This window comes from Sarcophilus harrisii, chromosome 1 (assembly GCF_902635505.1).
Source record: "Sarcophilus harrisii chromosome 1, mSarHar1.11, whole genome shotgun sequence".
NCBI lineage: Eukaryota > Metazoa > Chordata > Mammalia > Dasyuromorphia > Dasyuridae > Sarcophilus > Sarcophilus harrisii.
This window is the reverse complement of record NC_045426.1, coordinates 584408767-584420815: the sequence shown is the minus strand read 5'-3', so window position 1 is coordinate 584420815 and position 12049 is coordinate 584408767. Positions and strand designations below refer to the sequence as shown.

The 12049-nt window shown below is 35.8% G+C and overlaps 1 long non-coding RNA gene across 1 annotated transcript; it reads left to right on the top strand.

The window, feature by feature from the left end:
* The first annotated feature begins 242 nt into the window (after positions 1-242).
* On the top strand, positions 243-9656 carry LOC116421358. The gene is made up of 3 exons (XR_004231691.1): positions 243-610; positions 8633-8713; positions 9475-9656. It is a non-coding gene; the product is annotated as an uncharacterized LOC116421358 (long non-coding RNA).
* Positions 9657-12049: the final 2393 nt, after the last annotated feature.

Sequence of the window (12049 nt, the reverse complement as noted above, 5' to 3'; positions counted from 1 at the left end):
TTTGTTTTTATAACTCCTGTCTCTCTAGAGACATCTTTCCCGGCACTGGGCAGCTTCCTGCTCAGCTTTGAAGAGACTCCAAGAAAGGCAAACAAGACAGTTTCCCTAATGAGCTCTCATCTCTCCAGACTGTAGTCTGCTGGTATGAAAGAACCTCAGAATTTAATTGGCAATAGTGAGCAGAGGTAGCTTCTCCATATTTGCAAGAGGAAAGAATCAGAAGAAGGACCTGTGAGGGAATAGGGAAGGACTTGCTCTCCCATAACACCTTGTGCCTGAGCCAAAGGCACAAAAGAGAAGTGAACAGGGACTGCTGGGATCAACACTGTGAGGTAGACAGGATAGCTTCCAGGTGATTACTGCAATTAGGAAAGTGAGCAGGTGGGAGTGGAACAGGTGGCAGCCTTAGCAGCTGCTGGTGAGCAGCACAGATGCCTCGGGCAAGCCAGGAGCTGCAGTACCAAACACAAATATGACGGTGGCAGGGATGGCAGTAACCTAAATCAAGATAAAAGTAGTGGCTGCCCAAGCAAGGTTACAGCACACCCTGGGGAGAAGGAAGAAGACATCTGGCACTCCACTGGCCTTGGGACTATCAGTAACAACACAGGTAGGTTACTAAAATGCCCCCCTACTTGAGGGGGACTGAGACTAAACCTCTGGGGAGAGGTGAAGAAAACAGTATTAATTGGAAAGTGGGCAATACTTATTCCCTTAATAACTGTACTTAGATATGAGTTCATTTCTGTTTTTAACAGGGCCTTATAATAAATTTGCTTTGAGCACAAATGCCTTTGTAGTCTTGATTGCTTGTAGGAAATAAATTGAATACCCTTAAGGGTGAACTATGATGAACATGCTCTGAGAGAGGCGTCTGGATGGGGGCAAACATGAGCCATATATGGTTCTCATTTATGGAGAAGCCTCCAAGATTGAACTCTGGCTATGTGAGCTCAGAGCTGCTTTTCTGAGGTTATGGGGCTCTAAACTGTATATATTTCACTTCTGATTTAAAAGAGCCCAAATCTTCTGCCCCTCAGAAAAAGAGATAAGTCTTACTTAGCTAGCTAACACTTTTGGATGAGATAAAGTATCCCTTAACTAGGGGATTCATTTTTCTTTAAGAAAAGAATTTTTAAAAAAAATGTAGCTGCACTCAGGAGTTTTAAGGCAGGCCATAATTTCTAAGGGGCAGTAAAATATTGTCTTAAGAAATAGAGTGGTTTCTTATAGCAGGAACATCTGTCAAGTTGTCCTGCTTCACCAGCCTAAGACATTTGGGCTCCACCTGACCTTTCCAGCTTTAGAATCAAAGATTTAAAACTGCAAAAGACCCTAGAGATTAGTTAACCCAACCCCCTCATTTTTACAGCTCAGAAGAAGGAGGCTCACATAGGTGAAATAATTCTTCCCAAGTTGGAAAGCTAGTATTTAATCAGATTCAAATTCTAACCCAGGACATCTGCCTCCAAGTTCATGTAAACTCCCTGAGAACAAGGACTGTTTTTGTTTTACCTCCAGTGCCTAGCAACAGTGCAACTTAATTAAGAGCACTTAATAGATGTTTAATAAATGCTTGTTGACTGATTGATTTCTACTGCCCCACAGACTTCCTTGTTTCACATGATTTCTTCTCATATATTATGCCTTGTCCCCTCCCCCAGTCAGACTGAACTAAGTGTCCCCTAATCTCATCCTACTGTCTGTCTCCTGGTTCCATGAAGTTGCCAGATCACTACAATGCTATTCCTCTCTGTACCCAATGAATGTCAACTTTTCTCTTTATTCAAAGCATAGCTCAGGTACTAGTACTCCACAAAACTTTCTGGCCTCTTTTATCCTTCTGTGCCCCAAATGAAAGTGAGGTACTATTTTTCTAGAACTCATTTTCTGAAATTTTCCTTCAGCCCATCACAATTTACATTATAGTCTACATATAACTAGCATCCCAATCCAAGGGTGCTGGGGCTTAACCATAATGGGTTTATGATCAGCCAATTAGAGAAAAGGATAATAGATCACATCTCACCATTTCCCTCAATAACCAATTATAGATTTGTTTCTAATACAACCATCTGATCCTTTTCAATATTTCCCCACTCTACTCTTTCCCACCCCTGACTTGCTAAGTAGCCACTCCAAGCATGATCCCTTAGAAAGGTTATTTATTACCTAATCTGGTCCAGGCATCCATAACAGTTGCATAGGAAAAATTCCTCTTCTACCAATCAAAAAACTTAGAAAATACTAAAATAAACTTCGGGCTCAGAATTTGAGGGTAGGTATCATCTTACATTCCAGATTCCCCAGGGTCTAGCACACTGCTGCAGTAGGTAATAGATGATACTTGTTTGTTGAGTTGAACTGAATTGAACAAAATTCTTTCCTTCCCTAAATATGAACATTCAGTATTTCTTCCCTAATATTTAAAAAAGGAAAGATCAGTTGATATAAATGAATAAATAATGATAAACTCTGCTGTGTAAGAGGTAAAAATATTGCTTTGGGCAGAGAAGAGAGAAAAAAAAAATCTATAATTTGGTCAGGTTTCAAGTAAAGGCATTTCTGAGAATGACAGTGATCTGAAAAGTTGTATGAAGGAGATAGTACAGTGACATGAATTTAATAACTCCAGGTCTGGTAAGATTGTGATAGTATAGGTTACCAGACCTTATTCCTCTGCCCTGATAGATTAATAAAACCCCAAATGCCAAACAGATGGACTATTATTATTATTTTTTTTTTTTGAAATTAACCTTCTAGGCTCATCACATTTCAAAAAAATCTGTGAATTTTCCCTGGCATCCTTTTCTCCTGTTTTGACATCTTCAAAATGAGGGCAGCCAAAAAGAAATGTGGACATATGGTTATGTCCTTGCTTAAAAACAAACCTGTTTGTTTTTTTCTTCAACTCCCAGACTTATAAGGGACTTGGTTCTTGCTTCCTGCTCCTAATTGCTCTATTAATTCCATCACCCAACTTCTCCCAAGAGCCTAATCTTGAGAGACTGGTTCTTGTCTGTTATAGTCTGGCTTTTGCTCCTTTGGGCCTGGAGCTATTTTACGTTTTTCACGAGGTGTTGTTTTGAGGCAGTTGAGGTTTTATTCTGGCTAGATTTCTTGAAATTTAGTATGTGAGATGTTAAAAAAAAAATAAACACAGAAAATGCACTCACTGTCTTTCTCAGGAGATTAGGATATAGAAATAAATATTTTGCTTTTGTCTTGTGTTTATGGTATAAGAGATTTTTTGTGAATTTTGTTTTCATAAATGTGCTTTTGTGGTATAAGAGAGATATATCTGTGTGGGTTGCTCAAATGCAAAGAAGTGGGTTGCAGGCAATATAGATCTCTGGAATCTGACTCACCCATTTCCAAAATAAGACTGTGATTTCTGTTTTGAGGGGAGCAAGAGTGGGGCTGTGACTGGTTGTTTTCCCTTCCCTCACTTATCTCCAAGAAGGATATTGAGTTAAATCTATATCTTTTTGTCCTCCTTAAAATATCTCTGGTCCAGGAACATGATTTGGAGTTTCAGAATGAAGGCCATTTTCCTGAATACTCTTAAGGAGGAGAGTAGGTTCAACTTACTTTTACTGACTTGCTCCCTTCCCACTAAGAACCAGTTACACAAAAGAGCATCACAAGTGGTGAATATGAAATAAACTCCCCTATTCAAAAAAGAAAAACAGCAAGCAAAAATTGAAGTTCTACATGTTAGGATATAGTAGAAAACACATACAGTATAAACACATATAGTATATAGTATATAGTATAGTATAGTATAAGTATAGTATAGTATATAGTATAGTATAGTATAGTATAGTATATAGTATAGTATAGTATATAGTATAAAACACATAGTATAAAACACATACAAAATATGAACATTTTGTTAGGAGTGAGATGAGATGTCAGCTAAAACCAAAAAGGAGGGTCTGACCTTATCCAAAGAAAAATTCTCTATCTGAAGTTTCCAGGAAGATAGTCTAGAAATCAGAAATATTATTGTTCTGTAAGAAATGACCAGCAGGATAATTTCAGAAAGGCCTGGAGAGACTTACATGAACTGATGCTCAGTGAAATGAGCCGAAGCAAGAGATTATTATACATGGAAACAACAAGATTATACAATAATCAATTCTGATGCACATGGCTCTTCTCAACAGTGAGATAATTCAGGCCAATTCCAATAATTTTGTGATGAAGAGCCATCTACACCCAGAGAGAGGACTATGGGAACTGAGTGTGGATTACAACATAGCATTTTCACTCTTTCTATTGGTGTTTGTTTGCATTTTGTTTCTTTCTCATTTTCATTTCTCATTCTTGATCCTATTTTTCTTGTGTAGCTAGATAATTTTATAAATATGTATACATACATTAGATTTAACATATATTTTAACATATTTAACATATATTGGATTACCTGCCATCTAGGGGTAATGGTGGGGGTAAGGAGGGAAAAATTTAGAACACAAGGTTTTGTAAGAGTCAGTGTTGAAAAATTACCCATGCGTATGTTTTGTACATAAAAAACTTTAATAAAAAATTTAAGCAAATGTTTAACCTATATCAGATTGCTTGCTGTCTTGAAGAGGTACAGAAGAGAAAGAAAAATTTGGAAAACAGAATCTTAAAAAAATGAATGTTGAAAACCATCTTTACATGTATTTGGAAAATAAAATACTACTGAAATTTTTAAAAATATCAAACACAAGAAGCCATACCATAATTGAAGGCAACAAAGCATAGAAGAAAGTTAGCTGGTACTGTATGAGAATGTAATCTGATGGAAGTGGATTTCTTCAACAAAGATCTAACTCAGTTTCAATTGATCAATGATGGACAGAAGCAGCTACACCCAAAGAAAGAACACTGGGACATGAATGTACTGTTTGCATTTTTGTTTTTCTTCCCGGGTTATTTTTACCTTCTGAATCCAATTCTTACTGTGCAACAAGTGAACTGCTCAGTTCTGCACATATATATTGTATCTAGGATACACTGTGCCATATTGAACATGTATAGGACTGCTTGCCATCTGGGGGAGGGGGTGGAGGGAGGGAGGGGAAAAGTCGGAACATGGAACAGAAGTGAGTGCAAGAGATAATATTGTAAAAAATTACCCGGCAATACAGCAATAAAAAGTTATAATTATGGGAAAAAAAAAAACAAAGTCAGCTGGGGAGGGGCAAATGTCTCCTACAACAGTGCAATAGAGGGTAAAACCTAGAAATCCTGAAGTTACATTGATATATTCATCATCCATGTTTCTTATTTGGTTCTCATCTTTTTTTTTAAATAATAGGAGTCGTTATTTCAGTGATGTTGGCAACTTCAGATCAGAAATTCCCTCCTCCAACAAAAATGCTCATTTATTCTGCCCTTCTGGTGTCTTCTAAAGACTTTACCCTATTCCTACCCTGAGAAAGGCGATCCACAAAGACTTGAGACTCACTCAATAGCTTCCTGGAATAAGGGGTAGTAAGTCGGTCTTCCTCTCAGTCCCCTATATCCAGCAGGCTCTAGCACGGCAGAATATGTCTCATTTCATCTAGCCAGCCACGACAGCACGGCCTCTCCATCGTGGGCATCTTGCCATCTGCCATGTTGTATGCAGCACTCTTTCCACTGGATCCTGTTGCTTTGAAGTTCCAGTGACAGGCAACATTATCCTGACTGCATGGAACAGAATGGAACAGGCATTTATTAAGTACCTACTCTAAGCCAGGCACTGTGCCAAGTACTTTATAGACTGTCTTGTTTGAGTCTTACAACAATCCTGGGAAGCAGGTACTATTATTATCCCCATTTTACAACTGAGGACCCTGAGATAGATCAAAGTTGAGTGGCTTGCCTAGGGTCATACAGCTAACAAGTATTTGAAGCCATATTTGAACTCAGGTCTTCCTGACTTTAAGGGCAGCACCAGAATTTGGTGTATCCCTTAGCTGCTTCCAGAATCCCACAGTAATTGTTCATGTGTTTATCAGATTACAATTTCATTTAATAAGCATATATTAAATTCCTACTGTTAGGCTACTATATGTTTGTTTTTATTTTTCATAAGCTTATACATTATTTAATCATCCCTCTTACTATAAGGCAAGGATTAATTTCCTTCTTTGCCTCACCATTGCTTGCCAAAGTGTCTGGCATAAGGTAGGTGTTTAATAAATGAGATCCCATCAATTTTGAAGTTCCCTCCAACAATAGAAATGTTCATCCATTTATGTCTGGTCATACTGTGTCATTCTTTTTCATATTCTCCCAAGGAGAAAAGGGAAAGCTCCTAATACACTCAAGCCTTCTTAGCTTGATTATCACTGCTATACATTGATCATATCATCCCTGACCTTTGCCATGTGACCATCTCTTCTTCCTATCAGTATGATGTCTCCTACTCTTGATATTTAGGGTTCCACATTGATTATGTAACATTTCATGCACATTCATTTTTTACTTTTCAATTACCCTCTGGGTGATATGTATTTCTAATTGGTATTCCATGGCTTACTGCCATAGAACTACACCAGTAGAATGTTAGTATCAAAAAGAAGGGACTTTGCTTTTATAGGAAGTGTGAGAATCAAACATAAATTCTTTGCAAGTAGGAATAATTTCACTTTTGTATTAGCATGTCAAGTGCTTAGCACAGTGTCTGGAACATATAGGTGCTAAATAAATACTCATGGATTAGTCAGTTGGGGTGATTAAAAGAACTTTAAATTTTAAAATCTCAGCTCACTATCCTCTGCCAGTCTACTTTGTTAATGTCTTAAATGTAAATTTAGAACTGAACATTCTACATATATATTAACCAAGACAGAATGGAATTATTCTTTTGTTTTAGTCACTGAAATCCTATTAATGTAGTAATTTTTTAGGATACCACTGTTACATTATTTGATAATATTGAGCTTGTAATAAAACACTCCTGGTCTTTTTTTTTTCCTCCATGAATTATTTATCCAAGTCTCCTCTATCCAGTATTTGGGAAATTCACTATTTTGACCCAAATGTAGGATTTCATATTTATCTTTTCTAAACCTCATGTGATGAATGAAAAGTTCAACATGATTTCTGGTTAATTAACAATTATTTTATTAATTATGGCTAGTAAATAATTAATAAGAGGTCAGTGACACTATAGAGGACGAAAGATGAATCACACTTGTATATCCTTGGAAGGGCAAATATATCCTACAGGTAGAAATCAACGCTAATTAACAATTAATAAGAGAATGAATATTATAATGAGATGGACTTATATAATAAGGAGAAGCTGAAAACATGACTTTGTGTCACTCTTGGCCAAAAAGACAATCTCTACACCCAGAATACCCCTCTCCTCCATTTCCTCCCCCCCCCCCCAGCAAACTAGGAGCAATCTAGACAAAAGGGATCCACTCAATCTTATCTGAGTAGAACTCAAGGGACTGGAATTCACTTAGATTGTTTTTTTCCCCCCTTCTTTTTTTTCCTTTCCTTTTCTTTCATTTACATTAGATTATCTTTGTAAGGTATCTAGTTGGGCGGCATGAAAAACATGTATCCAGCAGATTTGGGTAATCTCATCTAACAATAATATCCTTTAGAAGGACTGGGTTTTGAATGAGGAAATATAAAAGGGAAAAGCCTTGGATCTCCCTAATTAGTTATTAATAATCATTTCTCTTACTCACCATATCAGATTTTTGTCAATTTTTCTAGATTGACATCTTTTATGCACACCACAATTATTCCTTCAAGTTTCATGTCATACATTAATATAATAAGCATGATATCTTTATCTTCCCCTCTGATAAAAATGGTGGACTGGAAATGCTACATGGCAATCTACTAGAGAAACCTTCACCGAGGGAGGTTTAGAGATTAATCAATCTCTGCCTCATTCCATTCATTAATCTGTTTGGAATTCACTCATATAGGCTTGTTTGATGCGACATTCTCAATGAGCCTATGTGGGGTTTTAGTACTCATAAAAGTACTTTTGAACCATTTTAAAAATAATCCAATTTTACCATAAATTTCAAGACTAATCAATAGACGAAGACTTCTCCTTTTTGAAAATCTTGATGTCAGCCCAGCAGCAACTCTTCCATTCAGCAAAAATCCTTAAGTATCAAAAATAGTTGAGCAATAATGATTTTTTCATTGTTCTGGGATAGAATTCATCTAGGACTTGGTAACTGAATTTAACTTTATTTATCTTAAGATTTAATATCTAAGGTATAATCTCTTCTATCCATAGCTTATATCTAATAGGTATATTGTCTTGGATATGACATTTCTTGGATGTAATTTTATTTATCTTAAGTGTAATTTCATTATTTTTGTTATAACCTTCACATTGTGCCAACCATTTATTTTCCTTGGTTTTAAAAAAGAGTTGACTACTTTAGCCTTCCATCTTTGTGTTCATTATGACTATCCTAGTTATTCCCCAAGTTCTCCTGTCTTTTTCCTTTTTTGTTCTAATATCCTTGAAAATTACTTTTTAAAAAATTCCTTGTTGTTTTTAGTATTCATTGTCAGTTTTAACTTGGTCTTGGCTTTGGAGTCTTCCTGGAAATACTTTTGTATTCATCGTCGGTTTCCTATCTCTGGTTCTGTCTTTTTTGTTCAGATCCCTTTTCAATCTGAGCTAGTAAATGTGTCATGTGCAGCTGTCATATGGAAGAGCGATTACCCTAGAGCCAAACTGCTGGTGAGTATCTCTATTTAGCTAGGCTGGTCCTTGGACAGTAAACATCCAGATTATTATTGACCCTTTCATGGAAAAGCAAGACTGTTAACCTTGCTAGAAAGTGGTTGTTGTTTTTTTTTTTTAGTAGAAGTAATTACTTTTTTTAGAACTGAATGAGTATTTTTATTTTACTCAAAATTGGGGGGAGAGGGGGTTAGTATATTTTCTATACCTAAAAATATTTTTAACTACAGGATATTCTTCTTGCAATTCAAGTACCTTTTGGTACACAGCTGGAAATGCCTATTCCTTAATAACACAATGCCTGGAACATAGCAAATGCTATATAAATGTTATTTATGGTTGTCGTTATTGTTCTGCTTGGCCCCAAAGGGTAGAAATGGAAATAATGGGTAAAGAGAGGCAGATTTTGATTCAGTGTAAAGGAAAGCAGAACAACAATTAGAGCTATTCACAAGTGAAAGGAACTGACTCAGAAAGTAATAGGTTCCTTCAATAAAGGACTTCAGCAAGAACTGGTCAAAGACAAGTCAGTTATATGGTAGGTTGGATTCTTGTTCATGGATGGCCTCGACTAGGTAACTTCTGAAGTCCCTTAGAGCTCTGGCATTCTGTGATTGTGAGAATGAGCTCTTTGTAAAGTTAATTTGATCTCTTTATAAATCTTTTGCTATTTAAATTATGTTTATGAAGTCAGAGAGGTAAATTATATTTCCTCTGGCTTTGTGTTTAACTTTTTAATCTATACTTTCCCTCCACAGGAACTGTCTCTGAACTATTGCATAGATATCTTTGTGGTTCCTTCCTCAATACTGAAAGATTGTCATGAAGAATAGTGACTTTATGAACTAAGGGCAGGAATGGAAGTGGATGCTGGCCAATTAGATCTATAACAACGTTGGTGCTGCATGTGAAGTTTCGAACACTCCCCAGGTGAGGAATCTCTTCAGCAATCCCAGACAAGTAGTCATCGATTAGTTCTCTTAATTGTGGCAAAGTGAATGCAAACGAAGCAGCTCAGCTTTCCCACAACTACCCCAACAAGGCACGTTTTAAAAGGAGAACTGGACAGAGAAACAATAAAGAAGAAATCTAAAAAGAAACTATAGTAAATGTATTTTTCCAGCCCAGGTCCATGTAAAGAGATTGCCAGAAACCTGTGAGCATCTTGTTCACCCTATTGTTGGCCCAGCCAGAAGAACTCATTTTGAGAAGAGGCCATGGAAGCCCCTCAGCATATACCAGGAGTAAGCCAGGGAAACATGAGAGGCTGAAACTGTGAAACCAGGCCAGAGACAGGAATTTAGAGCGGGGCCTAGCCAAGAATGCTGGAACTTTCAACCATTCCTCAGATCATAGACCGGGGTTCAGAAGCTTAAGTAGCTTGGGCCTGGATGGCAACCCTTAGAGACTTCCCTGGATCAGATTGTCCCAGTCAGTATAATGGTATGTGGCCGCTGAGATTGTGGAAGAACATAGTCCTCCAATGTAAGCCCCAGATAATGCCACATTATTTGTATAAGCAAAACCTAAAGGACAACTGTAGATTTGCCATAATCTCTATTATATTCTTAGAACAAATAAAGAGTTTTAAAATGACTAAATAAAATGGTAACTTTAGTGGAAAGAATTATAAAGGAAATGAGAGATCTAAAAGAAAGAGAATAAATAGCTTAATGGAGAAAATGTACATCTCATTCAAGTAACTGAATCCTTGAAAATCAGAATGGATCAAGATCAATAATTGCATGAAACAAGAAACGAGACAAAAAAAAAAAAGATGGAGAAATGTAAAAAAAATACAGAAAACATATAATAGCTCATATCATATACAAATGCCCCTGAAAACCAGTCAAGGAGAGATGACCAAAGGAAAAATTCTCATAGTTTCTAATAAGCTGGAAGAAGGAGTTGCCAGGCTCCTTTACATATGGGCTTTTTCTCAGGATTTTTCTCTCCCCTTAGGGACTCGAAGAAAGTCTAGAATCATAGGTTTTCTTTCTGAAAGCTAGGAACCAGAAAGCTTATTACTCTCTTTCCCAAGCACCCACCAATTTTTTCCTTCAGGCAAACATGGATCATTGAGTAATCAATCTCTACTAATGAAGAGAATCCCAACCAAATGAATTTGAGGCATGAGTTATACGTGAAATATAGATCAGTAGTGTTGGGCAGACTTCTCTCTCAACATCTTCTTTATAAAGAACAGGTAGGGGCCAAAGAGAAGGAAATGTATAAAAAGAAATTCAAAGGGAAATAAACTACGATCATAACTATTCATGTAAATGAGACAAATTTATTTATAAAACGAAGGAGAGAGGCAGAATATAATGGAAATCAGAATTCAAAAATGTATTATTTTAAGAAACATTTCAAACAAACAAAAAAACCTCACACAGAATAAGAGGCTTCAGGTGAATTGAAAAAAATCAAAGATAGTAATTGTGATCTCTAACAGGGAAATAATAAAAATAGTCTTGATTAAAAGAGATGAAAAGGAAGAATACATTATGCTCAAAGACAGCTTAAACAATAAATTCATATCAGTTTATATATAAATATCAAATGACATAGCACCCAAATGCTTCAAGGAAAAGTTGATTAAATATAGGAAAAATATACAATAAGACTTTTAGAATGGAACACTGTAATGTATTTTTTTAGACCTAGGCAAACTAAAAGATAAAGAAAAAAGTTCAAAACCTGAATAGACTTTTAGAAAAAATAAATATTTTGGTGACTATTAAATGAAAATAAGGAGTATAGGTATTGGCACTTTTACAAAATGTGATCATGTACTAGGACATGAAAACCTACAAATAAAGAAAAACAAATTTCTTCAATGGACCACAATACAACAAAAATTATACAGAATAAAGAACCTGTGAGAAATGGATTAAAATTAATTAGAGATAATAATCCTAAAGAATTAATAAATCTAATAAAAATTTAAACTTCATTTAAAATTTAAGAAAATATAACAACATAACATTAGATTGCATTAGGATGCAACCAAAGCATTCTTGAAAGGAAAATGAATATCCCTGAACACTTCAATAAAAAAGGGAAAGAACAAATCAATAAATTGGGCATAGAATAATAATAATAATAATAATAATAAATTTAATTGAGAAAAGAATCCACATAGAGATTCTTAAAATCAAAGAAGTTAACAAAATTGAAACAAAAAACTCCCATTGAATTAACAAATAAAACTAGAAGCTGGTTTGGGGCAAAGAAAACAATAAAATAAACTAGCTAGTCATTGGGCAGGGAGGGAGTGGGAAAACCATATTATCAGTATCAAAAAAAAAAGAAAAAAGAAATCAAAAGATG